Below are 24059 nucleotides of genomic sequence, written 5' to 3'. Positions count from 1 at the left end.
AACACAGCTCTCAAATTCAATCTAATGGGTTTGAAAGAGAGTCTACTAGCAAATTGTATTATGAGGAGCAAAATAGCAAGGTAATGTTTATAAATTTGGGTGATTGATTTAATTTCTTGCTTGTCTTTAGAAAACCTAATCAGAAATCCAAGCTATCATCCATTGATATTTTTATTCTGTTGGCTTGGGTCAAACTGAAAATGCTCCTGTATTAGGTGAAACTTTCAACATTCTTGGGCTGAGCTTCAAAACAAAAACTAAATCTGAACTCAGATACCTTGTAAAAATCTTGGAGGCTTCATAGTATTCACTTTCATGGAGATTTGCCTGGTGCTGTTGTGAATAAAAGGAAGCCAAAATACTCCAGACATTAAAGAAAAGAGCTCAGATCTTGTTACATTCGTTGAATTTAGCAATTTTCAGTTACAATGGCTTTTTTCAAGCTTTTATCCGTGATTTACTTCAGATTTCATGATTTTGTCTAATGAAAGAATGTTTTTCACTTTTAGAGACCAGCAGTGTTTATATATTGATTGTCTCAGCACTAGAGATGTAGTTTGATAAAAATGCAAAATACCAAAAAAAAAAAAAAAAAAAGAAAAAAGAAAAAAAGAAAAAAAAGGCAAACTGTTCTGAGGTCATGTTATGTCATGAGGTAAACTGCAAAATAAATTTGGCGAGATTATAGGAAGTAAATCAGATTAGTTCACTTTTACACCAATACTAAGGTGCTGGGTGACTCATAAGGGCTCAGTTCATTATATCAGATATTTTTAAAACGTTTAAGGGGAGGATTTTAAATATATAGAAAATTAAGAATTCAGTTCTGTAAAAGGCTAGACAGAATCAGCTACAAATTTAATCACACATTCAGACTATTTATGAATTTTGCAAAGAGCTCAAGCAGAAAAAAGAGCATATAGTAAAATTCAAATACATTAAAAATGAATTTAAAATCTAAGGCATCCTTACTTCAGGATGTTCTTTTATTATGTTGCATAAATTACATTGCAGACTCTGAAGTTTCCAAAGGTTTACAGGGAATAACTTCAGGAGTTACTGCTTTTGTGTTTGGCCATTAAAAATGTAAAAACACTGTGAAAAAAAAAAAGTGATTTTTATTATTGGTCTATCAAGTACCAGATTATCTTATGAAGAGGCTTTTGCCTTGTGAGTTTTTCAGCGCTGTTACTCAGTGGAGTGATATGGGGATTAAACAATTCAGCCTGATTTTATCCTCCAAGCTATGATAAATTCTTAGCAACTATATAAATGTGTTGCTTTTTGTTTTTGTTTTCTGTGTTGTGTTTTTTTTTTCTTTGTTTGGTGTATGTTTGTGTGTGTGTGTGTGTGTGTGTGTGTTTTTCTTTTAGGTACAAGGAAGCATGGGAACCTGGGTAGGAAGAATGGTAACTCAAAGGTGACTATTTGGACATCATTATGTTCCTAGCAAGGCTAAAAAAAAATGGGAAAAAGAACACCTACAACCTGATCCACAGCCTTTCAAACCCTATCTCTTGGTAATTCACACCTTCCCTTATTTTAAAGACTTAATGTAAAGAAACATCTTGGTGTGTCACCAGGTTTTAGTTAACATTTGAGCAGTAGCTATGGATCATTGCTGCAAGCTGAGATGTTCCCACCAAAACAAACAAACAAACAAACAAACAAACAAACAAAAAAACACAGCTGAAAAAGAGTAGGTGGGAAAAGAGATATGTCATGCTCTGAAAAGCAGAAGCGAGCTGTGTGTTAGGTCACTGACTTGTGCTGTTGCGATATCTAAATGTGCTCTCCTGTTCAGGTGGTTAGTGGTAGTGCAAACCACTCAGCATCTTGCAGAGAGGGACTTATATTTGAATCTGTAATGCAAATTGCACGTAAATATGTGCTTACTGATATGCCAAGTTCCCCGCTGAATACAGATAGGCTTATTCATATGTTTCAAATTAAGCATGTGTCTAAGTGTTCTCCTGAATGGGCGTGAAATAAAGATCAATTGTTTCAAGATTTTATTAGATTTCTTTATTTTCTTTTCTTTTCCTTTTTTTTTTTTTTTTTTTTTTTTTTTTTTTAAGCATCAAAGTGGGATTTCTGCAGAACTTACATTTTCTTCCAAATAATTCTTTCTTGTGTAAGTCACTATGTTGTGCCAGATTCCTAAGCACAATTTCAGTTTTTTCATTATTTTATATATGGCACTTTCATAGCAGAGATGGCAGCATACAAAAGCAATTTAGTGAAAACCCATGATTTTAGAGTAGGTTTTTCTCAAGTAAAACATTTGGTATTTGTTTACAATACAGCAAACCTAAAACTAGCATGAACAAGCTAAAATACATCCTAGATTTGGACAAAACAGGATCTAGTACCTGTCTGCACTTCCTAAATGCTGAGTGAGTTTCTGCTCACGTATCAATGGAACAACTGTACATTTAAGTCTATTTTGATTACAGAATCTGTTTGCACACAGTAAACTAAAGCAGTAAGTATAGTACAATTATCTTTAAATTTAAGGATTATGTGCTTCCCTTTTCAGAACTTCTGAAGCATTTGGCATCTCTGTTTTGTAGCCTGGTAAATACTGTTTTGTTGTTGTTGTTGTTTTTTCCTTTGTTTGTTTCATTTTTGTCTAATCCTGAACATATTTGAAGTTGTATTTAAAAATTGTGTTCTAACTTTGTCCAATGTGTGGAATGAATTTTTTTACATTCATAGATTTATTCCTTTCAGAAAGACTTTAGGTCCTTTATGAACCTGCAGTTATATACTGTAAATATGGTCATTTTAAATACAAATTGATTGTCTTCCTGAGAAAGTAAACCAAGCTGAGAATAATGTGATAATTAAAACACATTACATACTAGAAACTTACAAGCAATGGTGTGTACATCCGTTATTTTCTTCTGGTAACTTCATCTCTCTTTTAATTGATATTTATTATCTGTATGATGCCTTTAGACTATGTGATGCTGTCTTATAGCTGACAAAATGATGTAGATTCTGAAGACTAAATACGTGAATGTCCAAAAGTAAGTCCTCATCGCTTTTGAGAGTTGTCAATTGCTGTGACTTTATTTTATGCTATTTTATTTTTAATTTACTATTAGTGCACTCTTCTGTACCATCCAAATTCTTTCTGTGTTTCTATTTCCAGAAAATAAAATGTTCTGGGACAACATGAAGTATTTCTTCTTAAAATTTGTTGAGTTTTTGGAAGTTTTGACATGATAAACCAGTCTGAAAAAGTGCATAAATACGCCCAATAGATGTAGAATATGCCGAAGGGGTCCTCTGTTGTAGTAAAACAATAATGACACTGTAATTAGAAAGGTAAACAGCTTGCTTGCATATTTTTTTTAATCCATAAAATTGCATCTTTTTTACTGCAAAGGACCAATTAAGTCATGCATGTAGCTGTATTCTTGTGACATAAACTGTAAAGATTACATTGTGTTTAAATGAAAATAACAGGCACACATTTAAAAAGGAGACAAAGATATGTAAATATATTTGATTAATAAAACATTTCTATTACCCTATCCTAAGTCTTTGTTTTATGTTAAAATTACCTATGGAATTTTGTGCATGCTATGCAGAGAAATGTATGCTTAAATGCGAGTGTATTGAAGGTATCTTCAAATAATGACAGTACAATGTTGTGGTGTTCGTTGAGTTTCCAAGAGGGCTGCAACCTGCAAAATGATTTGCAGTGATAACTGACAGCACGTTCAGTTTTCTTGTGGCTGGAAGGTATTCTAACACTTCTATTGATGTAACAGCAAGAGAACAGTGCAGTTATATGCTCAACTATATTTTGGAATTTATATGTATAGGTTTGTGACACAAATCATGTCATACTGTGTCATACTGTAACCTGTATTTTCTGTTCTGCATACTGAAATGTGTGTTTTTATGGTTAAAAGTCCAACTCTTCTATAGTTACCCGAAGCCTGATTTACAAGGATCACCATCTAGTGGACTGAGTCAGAATTTCAAAACTCCAGTTGTGATATTTGAACTCAGTTTTAAAAAATCATTCTAAAACCAAAGCTAAAAGCACTAGCCATGCTCCACTGCAAGGGACGTTCTGTGCCTTTTGTAACATTATTTCACTGCCATTGTGTATGTCAAGGAGCAGCGATTAGTACACTAAGTCACTCCTTGTTCCACTTGAAAAAATACCACTTGAGTATGAGAAAAATATGTCAGTTTCTGTCATTTCTCATGTTATATGACCTTTTACATAAGCACCAGAACCACCACGGTAGAATAATTGCACAAAACTACTGTACTTGAGAAAATACTCAGGTAAATTGGCCAGCAGACTGCCTGCTGGTTTGCAAGTAGCAACGATAGTCAATCATTTGAGGCAAGCTTCTATACATGCAAGGAAAATTCTTTATAACAAAAAATTGTATTGAGTCATGCTGTATGAGATTATATCGCTAAACCTATGTAATCTGTCATGAGCTAATGAGACACAAATGTCTAAAGGGTGAAGTCCTTTGGCTGATGTCCCAAACTGTGATATAAAATTGTCCTGGGGTCCACCTTCTTGCAAACATTCTGGTACATAATTTAGAAGGGGTGAGGCTTAGGTCTGGCAATATTTTTATTTTAATTCATTTATGGAACTTTTTAGTTGGGCTGAGGGTTGGTATTTTGGTACCTCTTACTTCACTTCAGTGATGTACTTCCTACATTACTGTATGTATCTGAGATCTGGATAATCTGAGATCTGAACCCTGTATATCACTAAGATTTGGAGAAGGTCATCTGCAGTGTTCAAGTACAAGGACCCCAACCAGGAGTGCAGGGCAGATTTGGTTTTGATGTTAAGTTGTTGGGACTTTTTTTTTAAATGTAGTGGACACTTTCTCCCAAACATGTATGTAGAGATGAGCATTTTTCAAGTCATGGCACACATTATTTAGGTGGCTTCTTCAGCACCACTGAGCATATGCTAGTTAAAACAAGCCCAGTGACTTCTGAACACAACAAATCCAAGTTATACTTGAAGTGCTAACACACAGATGATGCTGCACTGTCATGTCCAAGCACTGAGTGTGTGTTCTCTCAACCTCATACTAGCTTCTTTTTCTACATGGTAAAGGGCAATCAGCAAAACATGTTGACACTTAACTTGGTCTATTCCGTCTTCTACGGTTGCAGGCGATCTGATAGTCTTCCAGAGTAGATTGATAATAAAGGGGGGCTTAACATACCCTGTGGAGTATTGAAACAGAATACCAATGAATGCATGTGCCTAAAAGAATGTCTATAGAATCATAGAAGTCAGTGAAAATGTTATTTGTCTTTCAAATCAGTATATCTTTGTGGCCATCCTGAAGTAGTCAAAAGATAGATATATATGGCTTCATTCTCTGACTCTGAATCAATTTCATAGGCATAAAAACAACTAAGAAGGCCATTGATAGCTGGACAAAACAACAGGTGTTTTCCCATCCACAAGTAAGGCCAAGAGTAAACTAATACTGTAGAAGATCTGGATCTCCAAACATAACTGGAATCTGTCCAAGGACAAGAAAGGAAGAGGGAAGTATAGTTTATCAGAGAAAGGGATCAAAATCTTTGCACTCCGTAAAATAGGTCTCATATTTGAAGACTGCTTTTACAAATTGTATTTATTTGATTTGTTTTGATTTGATTTTTAATACTTATATATATATTAATTACAGGTAACTGTAATAACTTGTGAGATTCCAACAGTCAGTGGAAGCCATGTTAGTAAATCCTAGGCAATCCTTTGTAGCCTTAACTGAATCTTTCCAACTTTGCCCCAGATGTCCTCTACTCCACCAGCCAAAGCAGATGATCCATACCCATACTCCCTATGGATTTAAACTTTTTCCAAAGTTTACTCTTCTCCCCCTCCCCCTCTTGGCCCTCATCATTTCCATCTATTATACTTTCATTTTTCTCTTCATTTTCCTCTTCCCCTCTCTGACATTACTGCATTCAATCATTCTCCCCATCTCTAGAGTTCCTCCAAAAATGATTGCAAATGACTAAAGAAAGAACTTGTATTTGTTTATATTGGCACAACAAGTCACAGAAATACATTTTTTTTCTCTATAATCTCACCCTCAATAGAATGAGTCAAACTATAACAGTCATGCAGAGACTTCAACCTGGAATTTTTTTTTTTAGGGAGCCAAGAACATTTTGGCCTACAGCACACACTGCTAGTCAAGTATTCTTCTGGAAGCTATGTACATTTTTTTTTTTTGACCTTTTATTAGGGCAATTGCTTTGTTTGTTTGTTTTGTTTTTCCCATAGTATAAAAGGCAATTAGATAGCCAGTAAATTGAAAGTTTTGTATAGAAAATAGTAAAAAGCAAACAAAAAACATCCCACAATTAAATGTTTGGACTGAGCAATACTTGTCTGTTAGCCTGCCCATGTCATTCTTCACTTTCTTTTTTTTTTTTTTTTTTTTTTCCTGTAAAGCATAAAAAGCAATTTCTTCTGCTTACATGTAAGATCTTCAAGAAAGGGGATAATATATTGCTGTAATACTGCACAATAGTTCTGCACAATGAAATGCTGCAGCAGTGTCTGATCAGTCAGTGATAAGAACACCATGTAGCTCCCATCTCAGTTTCTGAAATTGCTTATGTGATGAAGATATATGTTCTGTGAAGAGGTAGGCAGATACAACTAAAAGCAGTATCTGATTCATTACCATGGAGTTGCTTAACTTGTTGTTATTTAATAAGCTAATGAAAGAAAGGAGGTTGCACTGTTCGTTAATGGGAGATAAGCAGATCTGGGAAGTTTTAAGCTCTGAAGAAGGTAGAAGAATATTGTATCTGTCTTTCATCTTATTGGCAATTCTTTACTCTGTGTTAATAGTCCAGGTCCTAGAGAAAGATTTTCTTCCAAGTGCACATTATTAATAAAGGTTGATTTTCATTTTTCCATCTGAGAATTTATTCTCTAGAAAAGTACAGGGATTGATTGAATAGCAAAAAAAAAAAAAAAAAAAAAAAAAAGAGCAAACACACACACACATGCACAGAAAAACTATACCAAGAAAACAAAGAAATTGGGATTTTTCTTCCTTAACTTCAAGCAAAAATTAATTAATTAAATAATTAATTAAATGTATGCATAAAACAGGACATTCTCTGCATGATTCCTCTTCTTCAAGAAGTCTTCTTCTACTTTTGAGATTTTAAGAGAAGATTCCTGCCTAGGACTAATAACTTGAGAAAAAAAAAAAAAATATGACCATTTGCATGCTCCAAATCATAGGTATCCATAGATTTTAATGGCTAGTTCTACTGTGTAATCTTTTTAATAACTTTGCTGATTTTTAAATTATTTATTTATTTATTTATTTTTACTGTGGCTACAAAGGTCATATATCTCTTTCAGTCTTTCATGGTCATATGGTCTTAATTCTCCTTAAGTCAAGTCTTAATGAAGGTACTACATGGTGCCGTTTCTCATATGTATTAACAAGTCGTGTTATAGACAATGGAAGAATTTTAAGCCATATGTACCTTTTCTATTTCCTCTCTTTGGTTTGCCAGCACCTTTCTGGTTTAGGATTTTCCTATGCTGAGTAAGGTTTCTAGCCAGATTCTTATTTGCCACCACCCAGAGTACAAAGGCAGTTTGCCTGCAAAATCTCACAGCAGACTCATGGCTACTTCATTGTGCTTTCAGACTTCCCACAGTGGTAAAACTTCACAAATCTGCTTCCATTGCATTGAAGGACAGACATCTTTGTATCAATAGATCATCAAATAAAAGTAAGTTAAGCAACCCCATTGTAGTGAACCAAACACTGTTTTCATTTTGATCTGCCTTGTTCTCTCTTTCTCTTGTTATGTTTACCATCATTTGAAACATAGATTTCCCAAACTGCAGAAGAGAAAGGGAATCTACAGTACTGTTTACATGTGGTTAATCTTCATTCCTTTGTATGGTTCATTTCTTTTGCCTCTCGCTCACCTTAGAAGGTGCCATTAACAGAGCAGGTAAAATGGCAAGAACCAATACAAATTTCCATTTTGAATCAGGATAATGGCCTCAGTAAAATATCACATCATAAATATATTAATATAGTAATGCCATTAATAATTATAATTCGCCTAAGTGTAAAGTAGAGTAGTCACTGTACAGGTAAATATTTTTAATCCATTCAGATTTTACATACATAGTATTATGTAGTACTGTTAAAATACTGACTGTACTTAGCATGTACTTTGGAGTGATAGCTTAATTTTTTTTACTTTTTTGGTAGGGGCTGGGGGGAGAAGCTAGGTTTGTTTTCCACAAAATGCTCAGCCTATTCAGCCTACTTAGTGAGGCTGAGAAGATGCAATCTATTCCCAAATCTGTCACAACCAAAGCTGTAGTCATTTAAAATAACCAATCCAATCATCCAGCTCTTGATTGTTTGATGTTCTTTCTGGCTTTACACTTTTGATTAAGAGGCTCAGCAAAGAGGTGAAGTTGCAGAATAGCAAAGGGTTCCTTGACCTAAAGAACTTGAAGTCAGCAGGTCACTTATAGTGACTGTGATTTATTGAACAATAAACACAGCCTCTCCAAACCCTTTTCTTTCCTCACTAGCCTATTTTTGCAGTCATCATATTCTTGTTCAGTGGATGCATGGACAGAACTTTCTGAAAGGTTATTCAGTCTTGTATATCAAAAAGAAAGTATCCATGATTCTGCCTAACTGTAATAATGTATTTTAATAAACTGCGTTCTCAGAACTGGGATGAAGTAATAACAATAATCCATTAATTTTACAGACATTATTGAAGATTTTTAACATACTCTACTAAAACAAAGAAAAACACTGTATTTCATTTTGTTAAAAAATAAAACTTCAGCAGTGATGTTCTGTGAAATTTTAGTTGGAAGTTAAAAACATTTTTCCTTGTGTAACATTTTTTTGCCTAGGTCTTGTGCATAGCACAAGAACTACAGATTATAACAAGGAAGTATATGCATGGTGTTTTTTTTTTTTGTTTTTTTTTTTGTTTGTTTGTTTGTTTTTTTTGTGTGTGTGCTAAAGTATCTTTTTCGGTGAGTAACATGAAAAACAAAATAACTGAACGAAAAAGAGAAAGCAACAGGAAAAAAAATCCTGATTGAATGGAAATGTATGTTTTCATTACTTTCAGTCTTGGAAATGTAGTATGATTTATAACAATTTTAAGAGATGGCTTTGAAGCACAAGAAAATAAATCACACTTTACTAAAGACCTAGGCCAGATTTAAGCAATCAAAATCTATGATGATTTTTGTACTATTTTTGTCTAACACATTTTTCTTAATAAGTGTCTCCTGTAGCATACAGTCTTGCTGATCTACGTAACTCATGGATGACAAGCACAAGCTCTCTCTGTGTCTGTATATGTACACATGCAGGCATTCATTCTCATTCTTTCTCTAATCTTTATTAAGTCTTTCTTCTTCTAAGGATCTAAATTTTTCATAAGTGAAAAGCAAATGGAAATGGGAGGGAGGAAGGTGATAAAGTTGAGTGTTCGTAAAAATAAGAGAGAAACTTTCTACCAGGAAATCGTACTGCCTAACTTTAATAGACTTCAGCAGAAGAACATGTGTATGTCACACATAATTTTTTCATTAAAATTACTTTTCAGATAAGTGCTTCATTTGTCTCAGGGTTCAACATACTGCATTTTGCCTTGCATTAAATCAAGGTAATCTTCCACATGATAGATCATCTGGCTGCTGTTCTTACACACAGTAGTACTTGGGACTTTTTGACAGTTTTTGCCCTACATTTAAAATTAAATGCTCTGTAAAGAAATGAAAAATAAGCCTGTTCTAACCAAAACCTTTCCAAGAGAGTCTGATAATTTCCATTCTTTTCCTAGAGGTTCCACCCAGCACACACTGCATTTGGGAGGGTCACTGCACCCTCCCTGGTCTGGGGGCTCTGCTGACACTCAGCAAGTTCCCATCCCTAATGGATACCAAGTGGGCTGGAATTTTTCCTAAACCTGAAACTTGCAGAGGAACAGAAAGTACAGGAAGAGAAACCCCACATACTGCTTTCCATCCCAAACCTAACCACATTAAAAATGGGCTTACATACAGATAAACAAAGAATGCCTTCAAATGCCAATCATCTAACAAAGACAATGGTGTTTTCAGCAAGGAACTGTAACATTGCAAAGCTCCAGCTTTCTGTTTATTCGTTTACTTGCAACAGTGTTTTAAATGAAAGCAGCCTGGTGCAGAAGGCTGGTAATCTGGGGGCTGGCTCCACATTTCACGCTGTCTGGTCATTTGGGGAGGGGCTGTTTGTTTTCTGTGCCCACACAGGTCACTACAGATATGCAATGTCTGGGAGGAAATGTACCCACCACCAGTTTGGGGACCACTTGTGTGACATAATTTATGTTCTTAATGCTCTTCCATGGTACCTCTGTGTTTCTAAAGGTTTAACACTGCTAGGAGTAAATGATTTCTTTCCACTACTGCTCAAAGTGCCAGAAGGCAGGAGAAATTTAAACACAACTAAGATCAACATTGTGAGTTTACTTGGCCTCCACATCTAGCAACATAGCCATAAATTTCTTAGCCTTCTTATTTAAGAATTTAAAAGGCTCTATAGACTTGGCAAGGTTTCTGTAACAATACCTCTTCTATACAGATTAGAAATGTTGGAATTCCCAAGGGCTGCAATTTGTATTGTACGATTGTATGTGGTCAGAGGGTCTTCGTGTGACCAAGCACTTTCCCATTTAGGTGCTATTTCACTGCTAACCACCGCAATGGTGACAACATGGAGACACCGAAAGCAGCAAGGCACAGCAGCGTTTCAGTTCTGAAGGCAATACTTGTAGGTGTGTTCTTGCTTAGGAGAAGTTTATTGTTGCTGTTGTTTTCTTTGTTGTTTTCTTTTCTTTTTTTTTTTTTTTTCCCTGCTTAATCTTCAGATCCTTTTGTGGAGTTATTTTCACTCATTGTCTGCTTGGTACACACATCTAAGAGCCTTTTGACTGACCTTGAAAGACAAAGGGACACTGCCACTGACAGGAGGTAACGGAACCTCACTTCTGGTAGGATGTTTGGTGCTCGGAGGATCACACACAGTTCACATCATGCTCTTGCTGGCCAGCACTGGCTGCAGCAGTTGGTCTCGCGCCTGTGTTGGTGCGGAGCTCAGTGCCCAAACACTATGCAGTCACCACACTGCAAATCAATGCAATCTGTATTGCTGCACATCATACAACTAATGATGTTGTTCTGTGGTGTCTGTGGTAACAGGCAGCCTCTGTGGATGGCCAACTAACAACAGCAGGTTAATTCTATCAAAGAGCTCTTTATTACAGAAAGTCCTTGCAAGCTCCTTTATCCCCAGTTGGATTATGTTTTCCTCCTTAAAAAACACGCACTGTGGTTGAAGTTAGTGAAGCGTTTTTCCTGGGTTGCGTATTATGCAACATGGAAAATATTTCTCAAAGGATCCACTATTGTTTGCTGCAAGTGGCTTAGCCCCCTAAAGAAAGATAATGCCAGGCACGTGGGCAGTACGAGGAGTGGTTCAGCAGTGCTATCAGCAAGCAAAACGTCAGCAATGATTCTTTTTTACCCCCACAGAAGACAAAAGGAAAACTTGTACTAAATGTAGGTCAAGCTTATTATTGATATTACGCGAATTTTATAACCCCTTTTGATATTGTTATTTCAGTTTCTACTGGTGCACTCCTTGTGAGGAGCACAGTCCTGCAATTATTGGGCTGGTAATATATTTTTACCTATGGAACACAGAGGTTTAAAAGAATAACGAAAATCCCCTGTATTGCTCTTTTCCTCATCCCCCCACCCTCCACGCCCCCCCCCTGCTTTTAGTGAGGTGCAAGAGAAATACAAGCCATAGGGACATTTTTGTGATTATGTCCCCAGACTTCCTGAGGTCCAGATTCAATGAAAAGGTTCAAGCTACAGATACAGAAAAGCAAAAAGATTGTCTAACAGCGTCCATTAATTTCTTTTGCCCCAGTGGCATTGACTTCAGTCTGAGCTTCATGAGTCATCATTTATGATCTCAGTAATTTACTGCAATGGGCATGAGATGTACCACAAAATCAATGAAAATGAAGGCAAATTCAGAACTAAGATCAGGGCCTGTAAGTCACTAATGTATGAAAATGATAGAGTGAGAACTGTTACATGGATTCTTTTTGGCCTCAACTGTCTATGGTATAACTTGCCTGAGTACAGTATGCATAGGTGTTACTGTACACAAATCAAGCTTCAGTCTCTGCTGAACCACCTGGCCTCCTTGGCACTTAAAGATGAACTGCAAATCAATTATGAAAATAGAGTTTAGTCCATATTTATGGGCTGAATGTCCCGACTAGCCAGGCTCTAGGGGACTTTCAGAACAGAAATACATTTCAGCTGCTCCTTTATGCATTTCTTTTTTCCTCTGTGAAATCCTCTTCATATCTGGTTCCTTGCAGATTCTTCAGAACACAGTATCCAGTGATACCATAAACACAACGAACTGAAGAGTAACACTGATGGCCCCTGAATGTGCTATATTAATGAAAAGTGCATCCAGGAAATGCAGTATTTTACTGTGAGAAGGAAGGCATATGCCCTCTGAACAGGATGCCTCTACTCGCCATTCTGTAGAGTTGGTCTGGCATGATGTTTGGGCCTCATTTTCAGATAAACATAACAAGAAGTTAAATCATGAAAACCCCATAAAAATCATACATTAGAGGTGTTTCCTGATTTTCCTATTACAACAAACTGGTGATCAAAATAGAAACATCTTGGATTCATCATTAGTAACAGAAAATCAGCAACCATAAGGACAAGGACTTGTACATCTGCATCCCAATGGTGTTATTCATCTTGTCCAGGAAAGCTGTTCTCAAATAACCTCACTCCCTAATAAAGTTATTCTACTTGTTAAGGCTCATATACAGTATGGAAGACAGAAGCAAAGGAATTAACTGGGAAGATAGAAACTTTTTTTTTTTTTTTTTTTTTTTTTGTAGCATTTTACTGTTTCTCTTGCTTCCTTTTATTTGCTGTCCAAACTGCACATAGCACATTCAAATGTCATCCAGTGTGAAAGACTGTGCCAGTGGTTTTTATCCCTTTTCCAATCCTACTGTTCAGACTGGGTTCTGCTTACAGAATAAAACATGATACCAAGGAGGAGAAGGGAGCTAATGAACATACAAAGCTAACTCAAGAAAAGTTCTTGTTTCAGAAAAGAATAAGAATAGAAAACAATAAGAAATGGAAAGGATTTGGAGAATACCAATGAAAAGTGTGGGCAATGGGCTGGGAGACAGTCCTTCTGCATGTGTGGAAAGAGTGAGAAATGTGCATAGGTAGAAAGCGAAAAGTTTGTAAAACTCACATGTGAGAAGAAAAACATATAAAACCCAGTTCAAAGCTTTCATTAACTTGTTAGAGATTAAATTAGTTCTTTGGACCATGTAAGGGAAGGTGCTCTGCATGGCACATGCCATGGCTTAGCCCCATTCTCCACTGGACCAAGGTTGTGGCTGGGGTGTGCAGAGATGGACAACCTAAAGGAAAGAGATGAAGAAGGCTAAAAGGGGCTATGTGTGCCTGGACCGTAGCCTGTAGTCAGATGGGTCACTTCAGCACCCAGCCTGGGAGACAGGGCATGTTCCCAGGTTCCCAAGGTTAGGCTGATTCTTAGCATTAGAAGGGGAAAGTGGAAAGTAAATAAGAACATTTGGAATTAGTAAAATAAGAACATTAGAATAAGCAACGTTTTAAGAAGCAAGCTCTTTTTCTTTTTAATCATCTGGGTGCCAGTTCTTTTACAGGAATTAATTGCATCCTAAAGTCTATTGTAGTTTAAACGAAAGCGGATAAAACAGGGGAAAACTGAAAAACAAGTCCAGAGCAGAACAGTAAATAAAGGTCTTAGGACAGAAAGAACTCACCACCCATTAGATTTTCCTGAAAGGTCCTCTTTTAGGAAAAAAAAAATGATTCCCACTGACTACACTGAGAATGCACTCTCAGATTTAAGCAGCTGCACTTGGTTGTTGGTAACACAACAACATTTCCTGACTCAGTGCCTTTGGTCCACCTTGAAAACTATGTTGTGCTTCACAAAATCATCTGATAACCCCAACAGCAACATTAGATTGTTTCATAGTGCTGCAGCACTCTGAGGGATGCTTGGATTTATATTCTGTGCGCTAACTGTAAGATCTCTATCCAATATTTTAAGATTATTAGAGGATTTTCATAAGGGAAAACACGCTTTTGGCAAAAACACAACAAAACTTATCCTTTTGCCTTCACTCAAGGTTACTTTTCAAATAAATATGTTTGTTAAAGAAACTAAGAAAAAGAAAGAAAGAAAGAAAGAAAAATACTTTTTGAATATTTTCTTCCAAGTTTTGAGTGAAAAAAAAAAAAAGATAAAAGGGAGTGGAAACAAATTATAATCAATATACTTCATTTTGTACTGCAGAAAAGAAAATGACTCTGCTAAGAGACTATGCATAACTTTAAGCAATACCAGATGTGGTACGGAGAGAAGTATTAGCTACTACTCACAGTTTAGACTTTCTTTTAAGGCATTTAAGAACAGGTAAATTTGACGGGGGAAAGTGCTATGCCAGATAAAGTCTGTTACTGAAGCAGAGTCTGACCTGTTAGAAAACAAGAATAACACAGGGCTCATGCAATTTGTAAAGCATCATCCTATCTTTTTGAATTATGATTCTGATCAAGAGCAATGTAGACACTACTTTTCTCACAGTTCTTTGGCCTAGCAAACAAGAAGCTTAATGCAGTTCCCTGAGGCTGTGATGGTGTTTTTTCACAATCACTCCTTCCTCAGCCCCAGCCAGACCTAGGGTGTGCTGTTTTGTCACCCATCCTTCTGACAGGCAGGACCCGTAGAGCTGAGCCTGCAAGATGGAAATGTGGAGAAGGCATCTACCACAGCCAGGCTCCCGGAGGGCTCCTGTTGCCAACAGATCCCTTTTCTGAGTGCTGCAGTCCTATGCGACATGAGCAGTCCAGGAGCAACTCACTAGATGCATCTGCAGGCTCTTCAGAGACTCTTATGTGGTATTTGTTGTTTGTTTGTTTGTTTTTTGTTTGTTTGTTTGCTGTTTTTGTTTTCACATCATGCTATATGAGCTGCCAGTTGCCATGTCATTGATGTAATCTTGGTCTGGAGACTATTCGTCTCTATCCATGTATTCTGCTTAACTTGGAAGTGCCAATTCAGAGTAAATGCTAAATTACAGCCTGTATTGTGTTGCATTATTCAGATAATATGCAATGGTCCTTAGTTCTCACCTCAGGTGAAAATCAGCTCAGATGGTGTTTAGCAGCTGCTTCAGATCTGTCTGAAATGCACACTACAGCAAAAATAAATAGCCATGGAAAGCTTTTTGTGTGCCTAGGTATACAGAGAGGTGCTGGAGTGTTGTCTCAAATCTAGTGTGATTTATCCAGACAAAACAAAACAACGTCAACCAGAAACACCCCCAAAGCAACCCTTTCCCCTTCCCCTAAATGGCAGACCTCTCTGGACACACTTTCCCCTTTTCACCAGTTTTAGAGTGTGTTATGAATACTACAAAAACAGACACCAGGGAACGATCCTTCACAGACAGGCAGACAGGCTAAATGAGGTAAGGCTGTTGCCAGCTGTAATTTTTCTGATGTGTGATCTGCGCAGTATATTCTAAAAAGCCAAAAATATCCACATGCTCTCAGAGGCTAGGTCAGACCTAGATGGAAGGCCAAGAAAACTCTGCAAGCTTCAACTTCAGAGCTGGCCAAGATAAGGGAGTTCAAGCTTATTCAGTCTCTAGTTCTCGCATTTGGTTTCTTCAAAGCCCCTGTTTGCAGCTTCATCATCTCTTCTGTAGACCCACACCACCTGAAGCACTGGTGGGAGCCACAGCAGGCTCCCTCTCTTTTCGGTAAATGGAGCCTGAGCTCAGCACAGTCCCTCACAGCTCTGGGCATGGAGAGTGGTATGAAGCTGCATGGCAATGCAGAATTAGAATAACTCAGCCATGGCAAGAGAACGTCTTTTGAAACCTGCTGTATGACTTCCCTCTATGCACCCGTCCGCTCTGGGGCTGGGGCTTGGCTCATCCTTAGTGGGACTGCGGACTCAGAGAGCTTCACCAAGGCTGGACTTGCCTTGTAGTGCAAAGCCTTCTAAAGGCTCCTCTCATATTTCCTCTGCAATTTAAAAAATTCACCCCTATGCATTTTAATGCGGTTCCAGTGGGTCAGCAGCCCAACAAAACACATGAAATCCCACCAAATGTAACGAATTGGAGTCATCATTCCATACATACATATTTGTGACAGGCCTGCATTTGTGTGGTCCTGCTCATAGTCTGGGGAAAGTACTAAATAATTCCTGTGTATTCGCACCAGCTCCACTGCCGCCAGAATGTGTTTACCCATTGACCACTCCCAGTGTGTTATGTAGACTGTATTTCTTTCAGGAGGTTAATTTCCTACCCTCTGTCTCACAAATACGTTTGAGTGGTGATTACTGAGTCGCGTCACTAAAGGTGTTATCATCCTCCTCCTTCTCTATGGTTTTATTTAAAGAAACATGGAGATTTTTAGATGGGAAATCATATCTACGTGGTATTCAAGAAATTCAGGCTAAAGCCTGCAATCCTCATTCAATCTTTATACTGGCACAGCTCTCACTGAGGTCAATGGGCATATAGCCTGAATAAAGACTAAAAGCTGTGAGACGTGGCCCACTGGGCAAATTACTAGCGATGAACAAATTAGTTTGGATAGACTAGCAATGAAACAAAATCCGTGCTCAGAACCTAGACTGAATCGGAGCCAGTCCTTAGCATTTAGCTGTGGGTATATACCTTTTGTGAATATTCATATTCATAGCTTGGGTCCCTCCTTCCTGGCCTCGGGCCTGGTGGGTTCCCGCAGCAGGCCTGTCTTCCACCGCAGCGGCCCCGTCGCAGGAGGAGGCTTCCTCCCTGCAGGAGCTCATACAGGCTGTGCTGGGACATGAACAAGGCGGCTCAAAATGGTGATTTATTATTATTAGCATCATCATCATCTTTGTTGTTATTATTATTATTATTATTATTATTATTATTATTATTATACATATATTTATATTTCTAGTGAGTCCCAGAACAAACAAATGTTTGGATTTCTGGTAAGTGGTGACTGAAGAGCACATCTCTTCCCATTGCTGCTTCACTTTTCTGTTGATCCTCAGATCTGTTCACACAGCTCTGCCTTGTGCCCAAGAGATGCCACCTCTCAGGACCTACCCAGAGGTCTGCCCATGCCTCTGCAACTTGCTGCCTTGGGCAGAAAGTTTGCTTTCTTCTCAGCCTGGGCAAGGGAGGGAGCTCTTCCCTCTGAATCTGGGGGAGAGGAAAGCTGTGGTGAAACATTGCCAGAGTGAGGTCTGGGGAGCTTTTTCTGGTTAATGCAGCACACGAACACTGCTTTGCTTTTTGTCCTCATCTCCTGTGTTTTCAGGAGGACGTGCCTCTGTCCCCAGGGGCTTACCGTAACTCTGAAGTGGAGGATCAAACCCTGAAACCTTTATCCATGAGTGTTTGCCTCTGTGACTGAGACCTGACATGGGACTGAAGTGTGATTATGCTGGGAGCAGGACAGCAGGATTTTTCTGCAAAGACTAAAGTTTGGATGAAATCTTGTTGCTGTGAGATGTTCAGTTTTATTTTGTGACCAAAAATATTTACGTAAACTACAGAAAATGTATCTGACCTGTGGGTATTTAGAAAGTATGAATCCTTGAGGGTTTGTTTTTTTAATTCTTGCTAAGTGGTAGAGTATGCTTAGTCTGTGTGCTACCTAATAATAAGACCTCCTCAGCTCATTTCTACTCTCTCCTGGTGGAGCAAAAGCACAGCAGATCATTTATACAATTTCTAGTTGGAAAACTTCGTTTAAAAGTCTGATTTTGTGGTTGAGTGACTGGAAAACAGTCATTAATATTTTTGAAGGTATTGAAGACATGTATCATAAATTTGGTCTTCAGATATTATGGATCTTTGGTGATAAAATTTAAAAATAAATAATATAGCATCTCCTCCAGATTATTTAAACTGCACAGGCAAATGTACCTGCTATATATTAACACTGTCAGCCACCTAGGCATTACAGTGGATTTTTAATGTGTTTCATCAAAACACTTAAAGGCACTTTTTAAAATATATGACCCACTAAATAAAAAAACATAAGACGTAATCTTCAAGGCACACTGATTAATGCAAAATTGACTTGAACAAATGCAGCTTATGGCCATAGTCCAGGAAGCTCTCTTGGTGCTAAAGAGTTTCATACAATAGTTTTCCATTTTCAAAATCACATCAATTTTTACTTACAACATTTTGAAAACAGGTACAGCAACTTTCAATCAACTGCCCAGCAATAATTTAAAATCCCTTACCATTAAATTGTAAAAGTTTGAGTCATGTGTAGAGGACAATGCTATAGAGAGCTGATTTCCTGACTGTCATCACCCCCAGAGCTGTCAGCTGCTGTGCAGTATTGCTTGTATGGACATAGAGATGGAGTGGAACAAATTATTCATTGCAAATAAGTTATATGATGAATTTCTCTCTTTCTCTCTCTCTTTCTCTTTTTTTTCCCCCTGTCCATGGACCAATACCAATTTCTCCAGATATCTTCTTGACAGATAGCCACAAAATATTTATGCAAGCAGGATCCATAGTAGGATTTGTGCATGAGCCATGCATGATGTCTACGGATACTAAATGAGTATATAATAGTAATCAAAACATAGCAGATAGTCTATGACTTAACTGCAATGTAAAACTTTGAGAACAATGTCTGTAATCCCTTTCTGTTACTATTTCCTGCATTTAGTCTTTGAATTTTTGTAATTAGAATTAGACAACTAGCCAACAGATAGAGCACAAGAAGATATAATCACTGTCATTAAACCTACAGCAAGGATTTAAACTGCAATGAGCTTAGCTATCATACATATGATAGGAAATTAAAACTAAATCTTTCCCCCAAAATACCTTATTGTGATTAGAAAGTGTGATTAGATATGTGCCCTGGGTAATAAGTCTGTCTACATCAACTACATATTGCAGTTGTGGGACACGCTGAGAAAGTAAAAAAAGGAAGTGAGAAGAGAGACTGCATTGTTTTTAAAGAATATTGTTTTTATTTTATTTTATTATTTATTTTATTTTATTTTATTTTATTTTATTTTATTTTATTTTATTTTATTTTATTTTATTTATTTTTCTTATTTTTTTATTCTTCTATTTTATTTTAATGTCCTTGGAATGCTGACCTGAGCCTGTATAGGTAAGACAGAGCACTTTTTCCTGGCTTATGCGGCCTCCCTCCCTGCCCAGCCATGCCAGTGGGGTGAGTTGTGATCAGTCAGCGCGGATATTACCAGCATGCCTGCAGGCTGCAGCTCGGTGTCAGGTGGGACTCAGCCAGGAGAGGCAATCCACTTCTGGTCTCTACTCAGAAAGAAAAAAAATAGCTGAGATGGGAAATTAAGACACCTGCTCTGTCTGTTGGCTGCAGCCTGACAGCTGCACAATGCGATGACAGCCATGCAAGTGCTTCACAGGATGCTGTTCTTCTTGCCAAGCCAGCAAGCAGACTGTTCTGTGTACGTACAGCTCATGATGCTCTTTCCAGAGGCTCTGGGAATGCCAGAGGAGCTTGAAGTGCAGTTATCCTCCCCACCCAACCTCTTGCCCTTCTGCTCCTTGGGAGGAGATGGAGCCAGATGAAGACCTCCCTCTCACAGCTTCTTGGAGTTCTTGGCTGCCTGGTGACCTGCCAGTGGAAATCGGAGATGGGCAACATGGAGGTGTTATTTGAGGCACCTCACCCATAAGTGGATCAAAAAGCATTAAAGCTCTCATGAAAGAGTTCACCGCATACAAAGAAAAGAAAAACAGGAAATGAAAAGAGAAGCAAAGAGAATAAAAGTTCAGACAAAGTTTTCAGGGTTCCAACATCAATATTCTTTTTATAAGACAAAAAAGTTTGAGCCATTTTTTATGAAAAGAAAAGCCTGTTTTATTGACTGATGAAAGCTTTATGATAGCTCTATGATCTGGTCTATAATTTCTAAATTGTTCCTGAACTTCTCCCTCCAGAGTATCTGATGGCAGCCCTGGGAAATGGCAGCCTCACAGTCTAACAATGTCACAGCCATCCCCACCCCTCTAGAAGAGGAGTCAGGTCATGGCCATGTTTGTGTCTTGCTCATTTACCTTCTACCAAATACATGGCATAGGAAAAGGTACAGTCAGCAGGATGTTTAGCAGAGCCTTTGCCAAACAGGAATGACCTTGCTGAAATTAATACCTCTCAGTAATCACTGCAGCACTGCTGTAGAGGCAGGTCTTCTATCCACATAAGGACTTCAGATGAGGAAAGATGGACACTGTAGGGACAGAGCAGGTGAACATCTCTAAGACAAGGTTTGAGATCATGCTTAGAAATGGCTAACACTTTCCATGATCAAAGTGAAGTACACACAGTTGGAGCTAATCAGAGCCATTACCTTGTGAAACAGAGTCTCCAGATGCGGGTATTTAAGCAATTTCAAAAATGAAACTGACTATGTTAAAACCCATGGAAAGACATCATGTGTAAGTAGTATATATGGTGGGAGCGCAGCAGCCCACAGGGTTCCCATGTCTGAGGAGTAGGGAAGCTTAAAACCTAATCTTTAAGTCTATAACGAAAGTCTTCCCACTGGGTCAGGTCTTTCAAAAAACACAGAGTAAGGACATTTTCTACTTCACAGTGATTCAAAGCTGCCTCTTGGGGCCACTGCAATAAACTGGAAGAACAGTTGCACACATCATGAACTTGGTAGTGGGTGGGAACCAAGGGTCATCCCATCAAAATCCCCTCTTCAGCTGTACTGGATCACAAGAGCTGAGTGCTGAAGCTGATGCAAGAGCTACAAAGCTGCTCCTTGCACAAGCTACATGGTTTAGATCCCCCCTCTGCCTTGATATACAAACGTTTACAGAGAAATGACATAGAGGTTCCCACGTGGCTCCAACAAAATGTGTAGGGGGAAGAGAAGACAGAGATGATATATTTTCCTGCATTTTCTGCTAATAAGTCTCCAATCTATGGGAAAACATTAAGATGTTTTTCTTCATGCATGATGTGAGAATGAACATGTCTCTCCTCATACTGAATACTTGGCATTGGCACAGTAGAAATTAGGTATGTCTCCTCTTTATCACAGTGCTGTATACCTTTTTTTTATTTTATTTATTTATTTTTTTCTTTCTTTTTTGGTAATTTCTGAGTTCTGGGCTTTTCACTTGTGGAAACTGGTAATGCTATGCATATCCTGCTCGTTATTTTATTCAGGCCTCCTTACAGGGAGTTGTCTTAATGAGTGCATGCAACACGAGAACTACGGCAGAGGACCTCCGCGGGCACTTGCCAGCTCAAACACCAGTCGATCCAGACCAAATAAAGCTGCTCTGCAGCATCTTGAACTGTATGATGCACTTAGAAAACAAGACACGTTTCCTTTGAGAAAGGAGTTGACAAAGGGTGTGCGATTCCTCAGAGCCCAGGGTGTCTGTGGGGCAAGGCTCGTGCCAGGGTGCCAAAGCGCGCTCCAGGTGGGATGAGGGCGGAAAGCATCCTGTCTCATTCCACCACCCGAGGGGAGAACTGCTCTGAGGGATGCAGGGCAGTGGCAGGGTCATACTGGTGAAAAAGATCAGTTCCCTGTTCCCTGCTATGCATGCACTGTGCCCACTGCTCCACACTGCCCTTGTCTCCCTGTGCTCAGCAAAGGGAGCAGCCGTCAGCTAGGCAGGGGTTTCGCTGTTTTCCAGTCTGTGTTACCTTTCAGTTTATAAACCAGTTTTCACTCTGATGTAGGACTAAAGGCATGGGTTACAAACTGTTTCAGTGTGGCTTGATAAGTGTGCAGGATGCTTTGTGCACTAAAGATAGCAGTTTTGGAGCTGCCTCCCAGCTTGGCTTGGGTTGCAGCTGAGACATGCTTATGTTCGCTATTTCAGTGGGGAAAAATGAGCTGGAAGTAGCTGAACTTATATAATGTTTTTCTTTCCTTTCCCTGCCCCCCCTTCCCTCCAAACCTTACATTCTTTTGTGTTGTTCAAGTTCCCCAGTGCTTTATATGAGAATTCAGAAGTCTGGTTCTCTGGAAACAATTGTTATGTCAGCTGACATTAACACAGCAAGCACTTTAACTATTTTTCCAACATATCCATCAAGTGCAATGGCCAAAGCATTAATTCTCATTACGCTTCAACAAAGTTTCTCATTTTCCTCTAATTCTGTCACCAGACTGCCTCCATGCAAGATTGCTTTACAAATATATCAAATCATTAACTAAAAGGACTTTGGGAAGATTTTTTTTTTTTTTTTAGTGGGCTTGTGCCTATGCATTTGTAAATGTGCTAGGCCATTTATGGCACAAATTTAAGGCCCTTGTCTCCTAACTTAACAAAACCCATGTATGTTTTAAATCAACTGAAAAATGCAAAGCTATATAGTGCCATTACCATCTTGGAAACTAGGGATAACACTCTAGGATCATCAGAAAATACACAGGAAAAAATAGAGATGAATTCAGCTGTGGTAGGATTAAGATTTTGTTACTGACTACAAGCACTGGGTTGCATGTTTTGTCCCTAAATATTCATCAGCCAGCTCTAGAAGTCTCAATTCTGAATATTTGCTGTGGATGTTGTACAGGGAAGTGCAAAAATAAAAATAGACAGGATATTACTTTGCTTTAGTCATAACCAAACACAGATATGTGTCATTTCATACTGAAGATGTGCTTGTCTGATGTTTGAGAGCTCCAGTGTTCAGAGCACAGACGGTGGTGTAACTAGAAAGAGCTAAGGCCACAGTGCATATAAAATCCACTAATAAATAATGAATATCCATTATAGGATATCATAGCTTCTATGGGCAGAGACTTAAATATATATATATATATATTTATATATATATATATAGTACTGATAGTACTGACAATATCTCAGACACTATCAAAACATTGATGAATGTTGCCATTTTAGAACTATGATTGTGGTGAGCATGGTCTATGCTTACTTTTTAAATGAAGCATGCGGCACCATCAGACTGCACAAATGGCATTTTTACCTTCAAATATCACCCTAAAAACACATGTAAGAACTGAGTTAAAGGAAGTAAGACACTGGTGCATGCCACTAGATTTGTCTGGAGAGAAGAATCACACCAGATTAACTCCCATGTCTTTTCTGAGTGCGCTGAAGATTTATAAAATAAATTCCCACCCACATTAACAGAGGTTAGTATAGGTAATTGGCCTTGTAAATCAAGAACAGAATAGACCCTATAATATATAGTATTTTGAGGTATTTATCACTTTGCTGAGGCAGACAGGATTTGAGCATGTAAATCCTAGTAATGGTAATAGTAATTCTCCGTTGCGGTGCCTGCAGGGTGGTGAGAGCACCCCTCAGCTCCTGGGAGAGCTGTCCATCTCCCCCACAGCCCAGCACCTCTCAGGTCATGGGCTCTGAGGCACTTTCTAGTGGTCCGCAGAGACTTGCACAAATAGGACAATGCACTACTCCGGGTTGCATCGTCTCTTGCGTTACTGCTGTGAGAGCACACCTAATTCTCTGTGTCTTTTGACCCACTCACTGTTTTCTCTAGACTTCCTAGCTCTACAGGATTTTCTTTCCTAAGAAGAATGCATGTTTAAGTTATTCTCAATTCAATCCCATATCATGACAGAAAAATGACATAAACCATGGCTGAATATATTTTCAGAAAATTTCAAAACATTTGGAGTGGGAGAAGAAAAAAAATAATCCTGAGGTAAATGGCATGTTAAAGTCACCATTCTGCTAATATATTCCAGAAATGTGCAATGACTTTAAGAATACATTGCAACCTTCAGATAATCGTTAATGCGTGTAAGTGTTCTGCAGGAAAAAAGACATTCTGTGTTATCTGC

At 38.2% G+C, this 24059-nt stretch overlaps 1 protein-coding gene across 1 annotated transcript in view; it reads left to right on the top strand.

Moving 5' to 3' along the window:
- Window positions 1–3542, top strand: part of PRDM6 (PR/SET domain 6) — a 78638-nt gene extending 75096 nt beyond the window's left edge. Inside the window, exon 7 of the mRNA XM_038171115.2 lies at window positions 1–3542. This exon is cut by the window's left edge and continues 849 nt beyond it. The gene's annotated coding sequence lies outside the window, so the exon portion shown is untranslated.
- Window positions 3543–24059: the final 20517 nt, after the last annotated feature.

This window comes from Anas platyrhynchos, chromosome Z, assembly GCF_047663525.1.
Source record: "Anas platyrhynchos isolate ZD024472 breed Pekin duck chromosome Z, IASCAAS_PekinDuck_T2T, whole genome shotgun sequence".
Taxonomy (NCBI): domain Eukaryota; kingdom Metazoa; phylum Chordata; class Aves; order Anseriformes; family Anatidae; genus Anas; species Anas platyrhynchos.
Note: the sequence above shows the minus strand (reverse complement) of the source record. Positions and strands in the feature narration are given on the sequence as shown.